The following is a 16,484-nucleotide window of genomic DNA, read 5'->3' on the forward strand; positions in this document are numbered from 1 at the left end:
GATTTGAAGAGTCAGTTACTATGAAGATAACATATCTGTTGTATAAAAAATCATTGTAAACTACAAATGAAATTGATGTTTAAATCGATATGAACGTTTCTGAATACATATTTCTCAACAGTGAATATGAGTCGTCTATTATCAAAGGTGGCAATCTGTGCATTTGGAGAAAAAAATGTTATTGATATGTCAATACAGATTGATTTGAATATAATCGTCTCCTTCAAAGAATACGGTTCAAAACCTGCATTAAATAAAGGTTAATACTTAACCTGTTATTTATCTAAGATGTCGTTCAGAAGAGTTTTGTGACTGCCAATGGAATACAAAGTCAATAATTCGTTTTTCTGATTTACCAATAATTGTCCAAAAGTCACATTGCCGGCTTTGATAATAGTCGACTCATTTCTTAACAGTGAATATATTACTTCAAAATTTTAGAAATAATTGACTCGACAAGAAATATCTTGGCAAACATTCTCGTCTACGTTCTTCCATATTTATCATAAAATTTAGAGGACAGCTCTGGAAAAAGACAAGTAGTTAAACGTTTGTATTTGTATAATAAGGTGCGGCGTAATTGCTTTAACCTGGTTCTTGAGTTGACCGAACGCTAAGCAGATATTTAGAAACCGGTGTCATGCTCTTTTAAAAAAAAGGCCTTACTGAAGTAAGCGATTGTCTATTCGGCTCTAGCTATAAAGCTTGGACTTTTCAAGTCGATTTTTTCTCGGATCTTGACCTACATAGTAATAACAAAGTTCTGGTACTAAATCGGATATAGATATATATACTAAATAGGTTAATGATTACTTGTGGACTAGATAATCGCGAGAAAACATTTTTGAACTTCACACATTACAAGTACATAATTTACTGTCGTGTGTTTAGTTTTCACTAAATCGTGTTCTGAATATAATTAACTGTAATATTTACAAATTATGTGAGTTTACTTAAGATTTAAAGATCATAAGTAGTCATTGCTAATGGATATTTAAAGAAGCCGCTGTTTACTAATATTGCGTTACCCTCCGATAAACATAATTTAGTGTTTAATAGTAAATTGGATATTATGTATTGTCTGCGTATCTTTGATAAAAGTTTCCTCTTCCTCCTTGTGTCGTAAATCCTCAATCCTAAGGGTGGTGACCTCTGTGGTATTTCAGAATCTTCGGGCGGACTAAGTATATCACGCCACGTTGATCTGTCTCCGGCGACGTGGACCGCCTCACATACTATAGTGTTCGGTGCGGTACGGATTTGGTCTGACCAGCGCATGTGGGACTTACCCTTGGGTATTTTACCTTCCGCCTTCATAAAATCTTACTCGAACATGATATGTAGGTAGTACACGCCAAGTGCACATCAAATTAAGTCTAGTCAGGTATCTAGAAAGTTCCTTTATTTCACCTTCATTTATTATTTCAGAATATCTTACGACCCATGTTTTCAATTCATATAATATACCGTCCACGGTCCAAGCGACATATAACCAGTTGTTGTTTACAACGGCAGTTAATTACATGTCTTAACCTACAATTATCTTGGTAGGTCATAGGATATATGCAATCTGACGCGTGACCGACGACTTGAATGATAATTTATTTTACAAGAATTCATATTCGATATACAGACGTATGCCGCTACAGAATGTGGCAATGCCATGTTAATGTCATGTTTTATGTTCAGTCACAGTATAAATAGATAGATGTATATGAGGCAGTCAGCGGAAAAGTGTCCCAAGCTTATCATAATATGGTACTGAGGTTGGAATTTACTTTTAGACTGCTTCGTAGGCAAAAACAATACGCGCAAAAATAATGTTTAGAAAGCCACCTGTTCTCTATGGGTGAGACTAGGGTTTTGCATCAAAATTTATTATGTTTTAAATAAATTGCAATAGATAAGCGCGAATATGAAAAATTGTGAGTTAGGCCACTTTTGCGCTGATGGTCTCATATAAAGAATTAAACAAAACACGTGAATTGGCTCTTAAAAGACCAATTACACGAGAATACAAGTAATAATTTTGGAAAACAAAACATAAACGGCATATTCGCCGAGTTAAGAATTGAAACAAGGTGTGAAAACAAATAAAAGACGTAAAAGTTGGATTCAGGATGAAAGTGCACGGAATCCAGTTTGACCAGTTAATCAGGAAGCTGTCTAGTCGTGACGTTTATACGGTTTTGAACTTTAGGCTTCTAGTGTAATGTTTATTTTTGTTCAACATTAGACGTGACAGTCTCGTCGTGTCCACTGTACAGAGGCACAGACAGCGTTGAGAATAATAGCGACGGCTAGGGAAGCGGTTAAAAAAAAACATGACGTATTCTATCTTATTCTATCGCAGGCTGAATCTAATATGTTTGTCTCGTTTTAGTGTCGCTTTTTCGTTTCAACTAGTTCCAAATCAAAGAAAGGTGTTATTTATTATCTAAATACATGAAAATTTTACATTAAATAGAATCTAAATTTTAAAAAATATGCCTTTATCGCTTTAGTCTTAAACGTTTACCGGCATTTTAATTAAAGCAATAGCCACTGTATCTAATGATATCATATAGAGATTTTTATTGCTCTGGGTGAGAAAACTGGCTCATGTCCCATTTGATCTTGAATTGTGATCCGAGCTGATGTATTAAGATTTGAAGGCGAAACGCCCGGAGAAGAAGACCGAATAAACCATGGAATATCTTGCAGCGATCATCTTCGCTTGATAGAAAGACGGTACGATATTATTTTGATAACTTGTAGCTTATATTCATTTAAGGTTTGTTTTATTGTCGGGAGATGACAGTCACCGAAAGCTTAGTTGATTTCCGTCTGAGTTTGGCAAAATGTTGATATTTATTAGCTCAGACTCGCACACTCACCATTCATCATCATCATCACCATTATCCTGCCCTTCTCCCAGTCACCTGGGGTCGGCGCAACATGTTTTCTCCTTCCATACTCTTCTATCATATACCATTTCTTCGCCCACTCTCCATATCGTCTTTCACGCAATCCATCCATTTCTTCTTAGGTCTACCTCTTCCTCTATATCCTTCCACATTCATAGTTAGCACTCTCTTACCAACGTCATTTTCATTTCGTCTCATCACATGTCCATACCATCCCAAACGCGCACTTCTCAGCTTCTCTTTCACAGGTGCCACTTTCAGACTTCATTCCGTACTTCTATCCATTCTCGTTACTCCACACATCCATAGCAACATTCGCGTCGCTGCTGCATGCAATCGCCTATGCACACTATTCGCCTTAAAATCTTCGGTGAAATCATCAAGTATTTATCTCAAAGGTGGTTTTAATGGTCTAATAATAAATAAATAAATATTTACTAACAATCACGCCACGTTAACTGGTCCCGTGATAAGTTCGTAAAGAACTTGTGTTACAGGTACCAGATAACGGAAATAAATGTAAGATTTTTATTATACACATACATATATTTAATATACATCCATAACCCTGGAAAAGACATTTATATTTATCATACAAATATCTTCCCTTGGCGGGATTCGAACCCGCGACCCCCTTGTGTAGTGACCATATCACTTACCACTACACCAGGCGGCCGTAATGTTGGCGAATCAAAAAAACCTACCAAAAATTTCTAATTTATTGATGCAAAATGATGCAATTGCTCTCAAACAAAATAAACATTTCGTATTTCGTAAGGCACTCGTTCATCGAGTGAAGACATCTGATTTTAGTAAATACGATGGCCGTGACACGTCGCAGTGAATGTTGTCGGTTCATACTAATGTCGAATTTATATAGAAACGAGAACGCGGAGCTTCGATTGCGGCCACTTTCAAAATAATTATTTATACCTATATATAATACATATAAATAAATACGATTCTGTATGTTTGTACGTAAACACGTTTTTTTTATGTCCTTAAGGAATTGTGTCGATTCTACATTAGCCGAAGGAACTTCGTCCCTACCTGGTGTCCCACGACACCACATTTTTATTTTTTATTGCTTAGATAGACATCATGCAAATGTGCCACCCACTTTGAGATATAAGTTCTAAGATCTCAAGTATAGTTACAACGGCTGCCCCACCCTTCAAACCGAAACGCATTACTGTTTCACGGCAGAAATAGGCAGGGTGGTGGTACCTACCCGTGCGGACTCAGAAGAGGTCCTACCACCAGTAAAAAAGATCAGTTCAGTTCAGTGTTAACAAAAATTGCATAAGTGACTTTATATAGCACCGTATGTGCGATATATAGGTAGTAATAGTTTTTTTTTTTTTGTAATTCATACCTTACCGTACCGTATTTATCACATTCGGACGAAATTTTTTGAAAAATATTTAAAGTTTTGACTGATAAAAAACTTTTCTGACTGTACTCAACAATAATAAAAATAATGAGTTTATTTGGGTCATGTTTATAAATGATCGGAAAACCGGTAGTCCGTTATGTGGTATTGGGTACGGTAACTATTTAGTAATGCGCTACTTGGAAATGTATATAAAAATCGATTTATAATCGTGATTCTAATGAAATCAGCTAAAACGTTTTAAATTATTAAAAAGTCGAATATTAGTTACCTTGGATCCATCGTGATAATCCAGATAGCGAAGATCGAATCTATCAAAACACTAAAACCACAATAAATGCGAGTAAGAACACGATCACGAAATGTTCACACGGTTCCAAATTCAAACTTTTGACGTTTAGACACGCGAAACGTCAAATTTGTTTTTTTTTGTATATCAAAAGCACCGGTCACTTTTCTATCAGTGACTTGTTTTTTTTTTTTTTTATAACCCGTTACGGAATTCGCTGTCTCGGTCGATAGAAAGCCATGAGTGTTCCGGTCGAGGACTTTCTTCGGACGCGTGCGCTGACGTGCTTCGACTCACGGTGAGTGAATCGTCCGAGCCGATGCCGTTTATTGTACCGATATTGTTGCCTAATTCGAATTATTTAATTCTTTATTAACAGTAACATCACACTATTGTTGGCTACATAAAGCTTAAAAATACAAATTTGTAAATTTCGATCCAGAATACATCGTGGTGGGGAGTGCTGAGACGTCGATGTGAATGTCATTACCACGCAATCTGCTTTTTTTCCCTTATTTATTCGCTGGTAGCCTACGAGGCTATTTGAGCTACGCCCGGACGGATAGGTGAGCTCACGGGGTCAACCTGAGAGAATTTGCTAACATTAGCCTCAGCAAGAGCAGTGCTTCGCAGAATCTACAACTGGATTGCAATCGCGACCCACGGAGAAGATCCGGCGAGAAACTCAGTGGGCAAGGCGATCTGTATCGAAAACTCTTCGTCAATTTTTTAAGACAATATGTATGGTATTTTTCAGTTAGCTTCAAATGTTACTGAAAGATATGTACTACATTTTTCGATTTAAGGGTACGTGCATATTTCTGGCATCCACTTTCGGTGCTTTTAGGCTCTTCAAGCACCGGTCACCGTGCTCGTCGAAATCGTCAACTCCGTCGAAGAGTTCGATGTGCGAACTAGCCCATAGTCACAGCCCACTGAGTTTCTCGCCGGATCTTCTCAGTGGGTCGCGATTCCGATCCGGTAGTAGATTCCGCGAAGCACTGCTGTGGCTAGGGATAGTGTTAGCAACTCGCTCAGGTTGAGCCCGTGAGCTCGTCTACCGGTGCGCGTGAAGTTGGAATAGCCTCTTAGGCCACCAACGATAAGGTAGGAAAAAAAACTAAAGGGTAAGATAACCGATAAAGGGTACGATGCATGCGGTGCGAAGCGACATCGGCCTAGGTCGATGTTCAAAACTTTACCAAACCAACCATTAATCTAAGGAAACACCCACTTAAGTCACAATGCTATTTTGAAATTTTAGTGAGTTTAATTTATGAATGTGGTTTACGCAATTCAATTATATATTCTTTTTATAAAGCTGTTTTTAACGTAAACGCTAATTGGATTGCATTGGAGTTGTTGATGTAAATTTTATTATAAACAGTATTCTTCAAAGCGCCTGATTGATATGTTTTTTCTGCATAATGATATGTCTTTTACACATATTGCTCGGTTAAATTAAAACGTATCATTACTTTGGGTTCCAATAATAATATCTAATAGGAAAAGGTTTTTTTTTTTTTTTTTTTTTTTATTGCCCTTGTAGGCAGACGAGCATACGGCCCACCTGATGGTGAGTGGTTACCGTCGCCCATGGACTTCAGCAATGCCAGGGGCAGAGCCAAGCCGCTGCCTACATAATAAGGTGATAATACTCAACACATTTCAGAGAATAAACGGGACCGCATAGGGCCAAAATGCAAAACGTAATTGGCGAATTGAGAACTTATTCAAACTTCTTTATGGACGATAAAAAGAGGCACATACCATTTTATTTATTTATACTTTTTATTTCAACAAAACTCGTATACAATTTTTTTGCTGTATTCATAGTAAATGTGTTTTATTGAATTTATTTGCTTATATATTTTTATTTCTCTATGTGATCAGTATTGTATCTAAATATCAAAGTTAAAAATCTTCGAGAAAGAGTGTTTGTCAAGTTTTTTGATTATATTTCGTTCGTCATAAGAAATGTGACATAGAGCTTAATTGGAATAAGTTCATTTTGATTAAAGAGGCAGTAAGTACATTGTTGGATTATATTTATTATTCGTATTGTTTTTCTTCTCAGTTTTCATCGAATGGATTTTTCGTTATATATTGCCCTGATGCTAAAATTAGAATTCTTAAAAATTATAATTTAGTTTGTTAAAGTTGCGTACTTAGGACAAAAATTCTTTCTCGACCACAAAATCTATAAAGTATTCGAAACATCTGAAATAATATAATCATCTTTTTCTCCACCTTATCCCACTAAGTGGAGTCGGCACAGCTAATTTTTCTCTTCCGTTGTTTTCTATCAGCCGTCATCTCAACACTCAGTCTCTCTCTCTCATATCGTCATTCACACACTCTATCCATGTCTTCTTCGGTCGACCTCTTCCCCCTCTACCTTGCACTACCATTTCCATACATCTCCTAGTCACATGCATCTTCTCTCTACGCACCACATGTCCATACCACGCTAACCGTCCGCTCTTTAATTTGTTGATTACCGGGGCTACTTTCACACTTCCTTTGATATACTCATTCTTTATCTTGTCCATTCTTGTCACTCCACACATCCATCTTAACGTTAGCATCTCTGCCGCATGCACTCCTCTTTGAAGCTATACTTTTTCTAATTTTTTTTATTGCTTTGATCGGTGGACGAGCTCACAGCCCACCTGGTGTAAAGTGGTTACTGGAGCCCATGGACATATACAACGTAAATGCGCCACCCAACTTGAGATATAAGTTCTAAGATCTCATTATAGTAACAACGGCTGCCCGAACTTCAAACCGAAACGCATTACTGCTTCACGGCAGAAATAGGCAGGGTGTTGGTACCACCAGTAATAAATTACTTTCGTCGTGTATCTGAAATAATATAATGACGATAATAAACGCGTAATTAAAACTCAAAAGTACCTTTCATTATGTTTACGGACTCGCGAAAACAAAAGAAAATATCACACGCCAAAACTTACGATCCCAATATAAAATTCAAAATACATTTTATATTTTGAACTTGTGATAATTTTAGTCGAAGAATTTTTCTGTTTTGGCACGATTTTTTATGTTCTTAAATTGATTTATTAAACTTAAAAAACGAGTTTTGCAGATTATTGTCCTAATTTCCTGTGTACCGTTACTATACTCCGTTATCTTTCATTCGGGTAGATTGATTGAGGATTTTATAATCTAGCAGTTAGCACCCGCTTAGACGCTTCGCTGTGACTTACGAAACACAAGAAGTGCACATTAACTTTGGATGAAATTACGCAACAAACCACGGTATATCATTTAAATTCTGCTCTTCAGCTACTTTGTTAAAAATTTCAACCAATGTGCGCTTTATAAACGCTTAATAAACTCTAATTTACTGTTATTACACGTTTAAACCCTAAAAAACACTGAACTGACCAAACAAAACATTGCTTTTCTCATTCCCGCCATAAATGGTATTACATATATATAGAGATTATGCTAGGAACCTTCTGTGAAGTGTCAACAGGAATCTAATTAATAATACATACAGTCAAAAAAGTGTAAACATAATATTAAGTAAACAAATAAATTAAGAAACCAAAGAATATATATTTACATATATATTTTCGACACATTTTATTGTCCAGATGTGTACAAGCTCGTAGACAATGCCATGCTCGTAACTATCCAAGCGAAATTTATGTAATAATGAATTGAGTTTTGAATATATTTGTTCTAAAATTTAAATAACATAAGTGCGAACAACTTTCAAAGAAATAAATAAAAACGCCATCTATATTCATATAGCGCGTGTAATCAAGCGGTGAATAGCAGTACTAAATCATAGTAAAAGTCTAAAGTTACAAACGGCCGTAACTAGATGGCGCTGTGCTTTCAAATTTAGGCCTAATGATTAAATTTATTACTGGTTCCAAACGACAATATTTAATTACACTAAGTGAATTCTAATTTAAATATTACACATGTCGTATTCGCATTTGCACGTTTCCTTTTTTATTATACATCACGATACCAAATACTATCGTGTTACAGAGCCGTTAATCATAAGACGTATAGGTAGGTGAATTGTATTTGAATAATGCCATTTAAAATTAATTAAAGCGCTTTTGCAACAATAATAAGGTGTTAAAACCGTTGACACAAAACATGATCACGATATGCATAAAAAAAAAAACATTATGCATATGTCATACATATTCAAATGTAAAATTTCTTGAAATCCAGTTGTTTGTATTGCATCGGACACGTGAGGGTTTCAAATTCAATAGATTCAAGATCGTATACAGCTCTTTATATGTACTAGAGGTCCCGCAGTAGTCGAAATTCAACTATAATTAATTGAAATTGTAAGTTTGTACACTATTATGATTGTATTTTATACTTCTATAATCACAAATTTCGCCAAGACTACACTATAAAAAAATATTAATAAAGACAAACAATATTTAATCTATTCTCAATTTGACCACAGACGTCAAGTACAAAAGTTTGACAATAAATAGTATGCATGCGTGTGTGCGTCAAATACATGGTATGTAGTGTGTGTAATGTTTCCTTTATTGATTTAATGAATCTTTTATGCATTATTTAAAAAAAATATTAGCATTGTGCACTTCTTCTCTATATTCTCTATAAGTGTGCAAAATTTCATACTCCTCCGTCTGCGCAATTTTCGTAAAAAGGGATACAAAGTTTTTGCTTCACGTATTAATATATAGATACCGCCTGGACGGGACACTACGCCCAAGCTTTTTTTTGCTCGAAGTAATCGTTGGTAGCCTTTTTTATTTTATTTTTTCTTCCTATGCTGATAGCCTTGAGAGGCTATTTCAGCTTCTCCTTGACGTGTAGGTGAGCTCACGGGGCTCAAACCGGAGTGTTTCTAACACTGTCCCTTGCAAGAGCAGTGCTTTGCAGAATCTACCACCGGAACGGAAACGGCGACCCACTGAGAAGATCCGGCGAGAAACTCAGTGGGCTGTGTCAGTGGCTTAATTTACTCGTCGAGCCCTTCGTCGCAAGCGATGGGTTCGGCTAAGATGGTGACCGGTGTTCTGGTAGCCTAGGGGGTATTGTAGCTACGCCCAGACGGATAGGTGAGCTCACGGGCTCAACTTGAGAGATTTTGCTAAAACTAGCACCGTGCCCATGCAATGCGTGCTCTGCAATAGGTGCTATGGAATACGAACAAACAAGAAACTTTTTTTAAATTTGATAATACAAAAACTCCACTCTAAGAAACCGCGTGTATAAACTGAGAGAAACTTAGCAAAATTACGCAGCTTTTTAAAATTACAATTAAGACTAACCGTATTGAGATAAAACAAAACAAAAAGATAAATATTGCACATTGTCAGATTTGTACGGTTCTCTAGTGAAACTTTCGTAACTTGGACATCAAATAGAATGTCATGAACAATAACTATGATTCAAATAACATTTATTTCAGACGTGCAATATAAAATTGTGTTGCATTTACAATACATTGCAACAATGTGTAATGCGGTTTTCTAAACCAACATTCCTCTTGTTCGTTCGTGATGGATTTGTTATCAACAAGCAAGGAAATATTTGAGAGTGGCCAGAATTTGTCTAGACTATCTAGGAAAGTTGCGCTCAATCATTTCTGATTTGTTCTGAATTTTTTCGTCACGTACCTACTGGAGTGGGTTCTTTTCCACTGTTTTTCCTCAGCGCTGTGACATGCTGAGATAAGATTTGAATAAATTTTTTGTGGTTCGCAGCGGTACAGTTATTCCCTTGCTTGTATAACTGATGTCCATGAGCAAACGTGATACTTACTCTCGTCGATGGCCCGAGTACTCATCTGACTTTTAGGCTATAAGTTTTTACTGGTGGTAGGACCTCTTGTGAGTCCGCACGGGTAGGTACCAACACCCTGCCTATTTCAGCCGTGAAGCAGTTTCGGAAGAGTGAGGCAGCCGTTGTAACTATACTGAGACCTTAGAATTCATATCTCGAGGTGGGTGGCGCATTTACGTTGTAAATGTCTATGGGCTCCAGTAACCACTTAACACCAGATGGGCTGTGAGATAGTACACCCATTTATGCAAAAAAAACTGGTCAGGTTAGAGCCCTGTGATCTCTCGCTCAGTGAAGCTTTTATAGACCCCGGGGTTACCAGCGCAGGTAGGAAAAAAGGCAATAAAAATCAGAAAAACAAGAATTTATTTGTTTCATGATGAAATCGTTTTCGATTATGGTGGTTCCACGCTCTAAAAGAAAGTACAATTTATTGCTTTAGCTTATTAAGAGGACACTCAGGCTACTTTTAGTCAATAAAAAAGGATTCTCCTGTGATAATTATCTCTCGAGAATTATCCTACATCCAAAAGTTATGCATCTTTTTATATATTATAATCATTCTAACTAATCTATTTACTTTTCACTTTAAAGAAAGACTTAACAAATTTATTGGGAAGTCGTGCACCGCTTTTAATGTAAGAACTCACTAAAATAGTTCAGATGATTAGTATTCAAAGCACTGGGTAGGAAATTCGAGAGAGAAATGTGTGCGTAATTGCACGTACGTGCATTCTGAATACACGATCTAATTCGTCTCTTTCATAATAGCGATTGGGCATCTTAGTACTCTTTTTTTTTTAAAGGGATTTTATGACCTGGTAACTGAGACCTTTAAGTCATGTCTTATTTTAATTTATACTCATATTTTTATGAAAAATAATATTATGCAGTGAAATGATATGAAGATGATTAATTTGAGACATTAATCAACTGGGATGAAATTAAATGAAATGAAATGGGATGAAATATAATCTCAGTAAAATGGTGGTCATTTACTAAGATTTTTTCAGTGGACTTTTTGGAGGATCCCGAGAAGTTACGTCCAGCGGCTTTGTTTCATTTTCCCACATTTCTCCACTTTCACAGATTAGTCAACACACACAGTCACAGATTATTTAAATCAACAGTTAATAAACCATAATTATTACACATTTCATATCTGATTTTTCGAATACTTTTTCGGGTTTCGCGGGTCGTATGCATAATTAAAACTATTTTTACGATTTGGTTTAGTTTTTTTTTACTGTTGTCATTTTATATCTGACATTTCGAATACTTAACATTTTCGTGGTCACATCGTCGGTTAGCTGGAGTTGTAATTAAATATCTAACAAGTGGCCTCGTTTGTTCTCTGTCATACATTTAATTATGTGTTTCCATCTAATAATTCATACAGTATTTTTATTTGTTTTCACCGTTCCGCGAGCACCGCACTAATTAATCTCGTTATTCTGACATTTCAGTGAAAGTAGATCGCCTGTTTCAGATTTCTTTAACAAAAATACATTTGATGAAGAAAAAAAACGTGTTCTTTTTCAAACATCATTTCTATGTAACAAATATACGACGTATATTGGTATAATTATGTAGGTTGTTGTAAAATACGAGCATACGTAACGATAAAAATGATATGAATACGCAATGTTATTTTTGACATTATTTTATACCGCATTCTATCTTATACCTTTAAACGAGCAATTCTTGTATATTAATATATACTAGTGGTCCCGCAGTAGTCGAAATTCGACTATAATTAATTGGAATTGTAAGTTTGTACACTATTATGATTGTATTTTATACTTCTATAATCACAAATTTCGCCAAGACTACACTATTAAAAATATGAACAAAGACAAACAATATTTAATCTCAATTTGACAACAGACGTCAAGAACAAAATTTTGACAATAAATAGTATGCATGCGTGTGTGCGTCAAATACATGGTATGTAGTGTGTGTAATGTTTTCTTTATTGATTTAATGTATCTTTTACGCATTATTTTAAACACATATTGGCATTGTGCACTTCTTCTCTATATTCTCTATAAGTGTCGAAAATTTCATACTCCTCCGTCCGCGCAATTTTCGTAAAAAGGGATACAACGTTTTTGCTTCACGTATTAATATATAGATATATAATCTGAATCTCGGAAACGGCTCCAACGATATTCTTAAAATCTAGTATACAGGGGATTTCGGGGGCGATAAATCGATCTAGCTACGATTTGTTTTCAGAAAATGTTGTTTTATTCGTGTTTTCAATAATCAACTCTTCCCGACATCTATCGGCGAATAATAATATAATTTTTTTTAATTGAGGGCAACTAACCGCTTTAAAGACACAACAAGATGGCGTTATCAAAAAAAAAAAAAACGAGCCAAGCTCGGTCATCATCTAGTACCATTTAAACGAATAAACAAAATTAAATAAAAAAACGAGTTAAGAATAATTTCGATGCCCATTGCGGTCTGCTTGTCTATACCAAATTAAGATGTTAATAGAAAAAAAAACAGGTTAATATTTCACTCTAAAACAATCGACTCAATCATTGCACGACACTATTGACTTATTAAATTTATGATACAAAATTTAAACTTAAATTTAAACAAAAAAAAATAATTATGAATGAGGGATTTCTGTTGGCCCAGAGGTCTTCCTAGTTTCACAAGGACAGGTTGGCGAGCACTACCGGATCAGAATCGCGACCGGAGACCCGGCGAACTCAGCGGGCTGATGCATGGGTTAGGTTGCACGTCGAACTCTTTGTCGAGTTCTACGAGTACGGCTACTGGGCTCCCTAAGCCTGCTCCTAGCGTTAGAGCTGAAGGCGTCTAATGCAAGAGTTATTGAATCTGATGGATCCGTAAAGACGTGTCTAGGGCGTCGACGATGACTGGCTTCTGCATGATCAGGATTCGGGAAGTAGTCAGCGGCAGCAATGATAAGGTGATTATGCCTTATTGAATATATTATTATCCGGCCAATAAAATTACAAATTGAGCATAATTTACATTATGAACCGATTTCATCACTGTGAAACAACATTTTTGTCAACACACAAACACACACACAACAAAACAAACAGCATTTTAGTGGGAAATTTAGAAACTGTTTAAAATGTAGTGTTTTCCAATTATAGTAAAATTATTTTTTCGTGTTTAAGTAAATGCTATAATATACTTAGTCTGTCCATAAATACTGTTACAATTAAAAATAAACAAAATATTACATTTGAATTTGGAATCTGTCATTTTTATATTATGATTGCTCATTGACTTTTCTCATTTTGGCGCCAATACTTTGTACAATATTTTGCGATATTAAAATGGAGTGGGGTGATAAAGAGAACCGAATCGCTGTGATTGCATTACACAAAGTAGGTATGGAGCCAAATGCAATTTTTAAAACTCTCCATACGCTGGGTATTAGTAAAATGTTTGTGTACCGGTCTATTAAGAGGTGCAATGATACCTCCTCTGTTTGTGACAGAAAAAGATCTGGCCGTCCACGTAGTGTTCGTACGAAAAAAGTGGTCAAAGCAGTAAGGGAAAGAATTCGAAGAAATCCTTTCCGAAAGCAAAAGATTTTATATCGGGAGATGAAGATAGCACCTAGAACCATGTCGCGTATTTTAAAAGATGACTTAGGACTTGCAGCCTATAAGAGACGTACTGGTCATTTCTTAACTGATAATTTAAAAGAGAATAGGGTGGTAAAATCGAAACAACTACTGAAGCGGTACGCAAAGGGTGGTCATAGAAAAATTTTGATTACGGATGATAAAATTTTTACAATTGAGCAACATTTTAACAAACAAAATGACCGTATTTATGCTCAAAGCTCTAAGGAAGCTTCCCAATTAGTCGACAGAGTGCAACGTGGGCACTATCCGACTTCAGTGATGGTTTGGTGGGGTATTAGCTATGAAGGAGTGACTGAGCCATACTTTTGTGAAAAAGGTATCAAAACATCGGCACAAGTGTATCAAGATGCCATTCTTGAGAAGGTAGTGAAGCCCCTTAACAACACCATGTTCAATAATCAAGAATGGTCCTTCCAGCAAGACTCGGCGCCAGGTCATAAAGCTCGGTCTACGCAGTCTTGGTTGGAAACGAACGTTTCGGACTTCATCAGAGCTGAAGACTGGCCGTCGTCTAGTCCCGATCTTAATCCGCTGGATTATGATATTGTCAGTTTTAGAGAGTACGGCTTGCTCTAAACGCCATGATGATTTGGAGTCCCTAAAACAATCCGTTCTATTGGCAGTGAAAATTTTTCCCATGGAAAGAGTGCGTGCTTCTATTGATAACTGGCCTCAACGTTTAAAGGACTGTATTGCAGCCGATGGAGACCACTTCGAATAAGCTTTTTATACTTTAAATTGTTTTATATTTATTTATTAAACTAACACACTGTAAAAGTAATAAATGTTATTTGCCATATTTTTTTTTTGTTTTCCTTTGTAACAGTATTTATAGCCAGACTAAGTATACAGATCTTTAATTATTCAAAACCCGTTTTTAAATTTTGTATTATGTATCATTTCGCACTTTGATAGAAAGAAGTTTCTTAGTTTAATTAACTTTACATAATCTTGAATTTTAAACACGTTTACATTATTAAATGCATAATCAAGTATAATAGAATGATGCTGACAAAAGATGCAGTATCTATATTAGTATAATTTAAATACATGATGTGACATTTAATAGAGGGCTCCAATTTCGGAATTAAAAACCAAATCTGAAACTTGGACCGGTTTTTTTTTTTTTTTTTTTTCAGAGACGTCTGACAAAAAATCACATGTGCATGTTTTAACTTTTAAGATATTCACGGTCAAAGGTCGCTAAAATCTGTTTGGTAATTACTTCAATTCTTAGTCTATAAATTTGTTTGTCGTAATCTGAATGCTTTTTAACGATATTAGTATTTACGATAAAAGTAGCAGAGTATAAAATCATAATGTTTTTTTCACCTTTAGACTGGTTTTCGGAATCTTTTTTTGTTTGTTTGAACAACAGATGTCCTTTGATTACTTTGCGGTAGCACAGACATGATGATCGAGCATGTGCGATCTGTAACTTGGCTACAAAAGGATCAAGATAAATATTATGGAGTTAGGGGGAAAATAAGGTAACACTGGATATTATAACATGTACTTCTTCAAACCGGATTAAAGGCTGTGGGCTCCGATCTCCTCGGTCACTGATGGTAATCAATCAAATATAAACGGGCTAACTTAAGAGCTTATTACAAGTTAGACTTCGGGATCTTCTACCAGTAAAGAACCATAAAAAAAACTCCACCATCTCTCGTTAATTTATTTTTAAATTAACCAATAACTAATCGTTCAATATATTCAGCTTTTCCGTATCTGTATTTTCTCCTATGTTATCGGTCCTGGAAAACATTCACGCACGAGACAATTACAAATCAACATCAAATGTCCGAACAACAACATTTAGGGACACTAAATTAATGTCACTAAACATCGATCGAGATCGCATTTCCACTGTACACGCTTAAACCAAATGCAAACGCATAGTGTTTTGTGTATACCGAATCTCGTATCGATTTAGTATCGAAGTGAAACGATTCACTTTCACACGTCTATAAATAGTACTAGAGATGTAACACCGACAAAAATGGTATCCATATAATGTATATAACGGTTTTTACATAATATATTAAATAATATTTGTGCCCGCGAAATTTTGTATATTAGTTTTCTCAGTTTAAAGGGCTGATCTGGAAGCGCATTTCACGGATTTTCCATTGAAAGTTCTATTAGTTAGGTTACACTAAATAATGTGTATTGTAGTGACAAATGTTTTGATGAGAGATTGTGGAATAGAGACTGGAAATCTTCGAGCATGTAATCGTTGTGAGCCCAAATGAGTTGTTATCACCGTCTGCTTTCTTTATGTCGCGAAGCAGTAATGTCTTCCGGGTTGAAGCATCTGTATAGTTTTATACAATACAATATACAACACTTGTCCTGGTGAAACTGGAGAGGCCTCCGGGCCACCAGTAATCTCTCATTCATAAAAAAAAACAATTCTGAGGGATTTT

At 35.7% G+C, this 16,484-nt stretch overlaps 3 protein-coding genes across 4 annotated transcripts in view; 2 read left to right on the plus strand and 1 right to left on the minus strand.

Annotated features, from left to right (window-relative positions):
- LOC101741968 (flotillin-2) overlaps positions 1-16,484 on the plus strand; it is a 436,009-nt gene that overhangs the window by 229,475 nt on the left and 190,050 nt on the right. The window lies entirely within an intron of this gene.
- Positions 1-16,484, plus strand: part of LOC101746922 (NADH dehydrogenase [ubiquinone] 1 alpha subcomplex subunit 7) — a 364,870-nt gene that overhangs the window by 52,714 nt on the left and 295,672 nt on the right. The window lies entirely within an intron of this gene.
- LOC105842055 (glucose dehydrogenase [FAD, quinone]) overlaps positions 1-16,484 on the minus strand; it is a 47,712-nt gene that overhangs the window by 19,099 nt on the left and 12,129 nt on the right. The window contains exon 1 of one of the 2 annotated variants that reach the window (XM_004928860.5): positions 4,571-4,892. The exons of the other annotated variant lie outside the window; for it this stretch is intronic. The gene's annotated coding sequence lies outside the window, so the exon portion shown is untranslated. Of the gene's footprint in view, positions 1-4,570; positions 4,893-16,484 lie in introns of those variants that run through there. 2 annotated transcript variants of the gene reach the window in all.

This window comes from Bombyx mori, chromosome 16 (assembly GCF_030269925.1).
Source record: "Bombyx mori chromosome 16, ASM3026992v2".
Classification (NCBI taxonomy): Eukaryota; Metazoa; Arthropoda; class Insecta; order Lepidoptera; family Bombycidae; genus Bombyx; species Bombyx mori.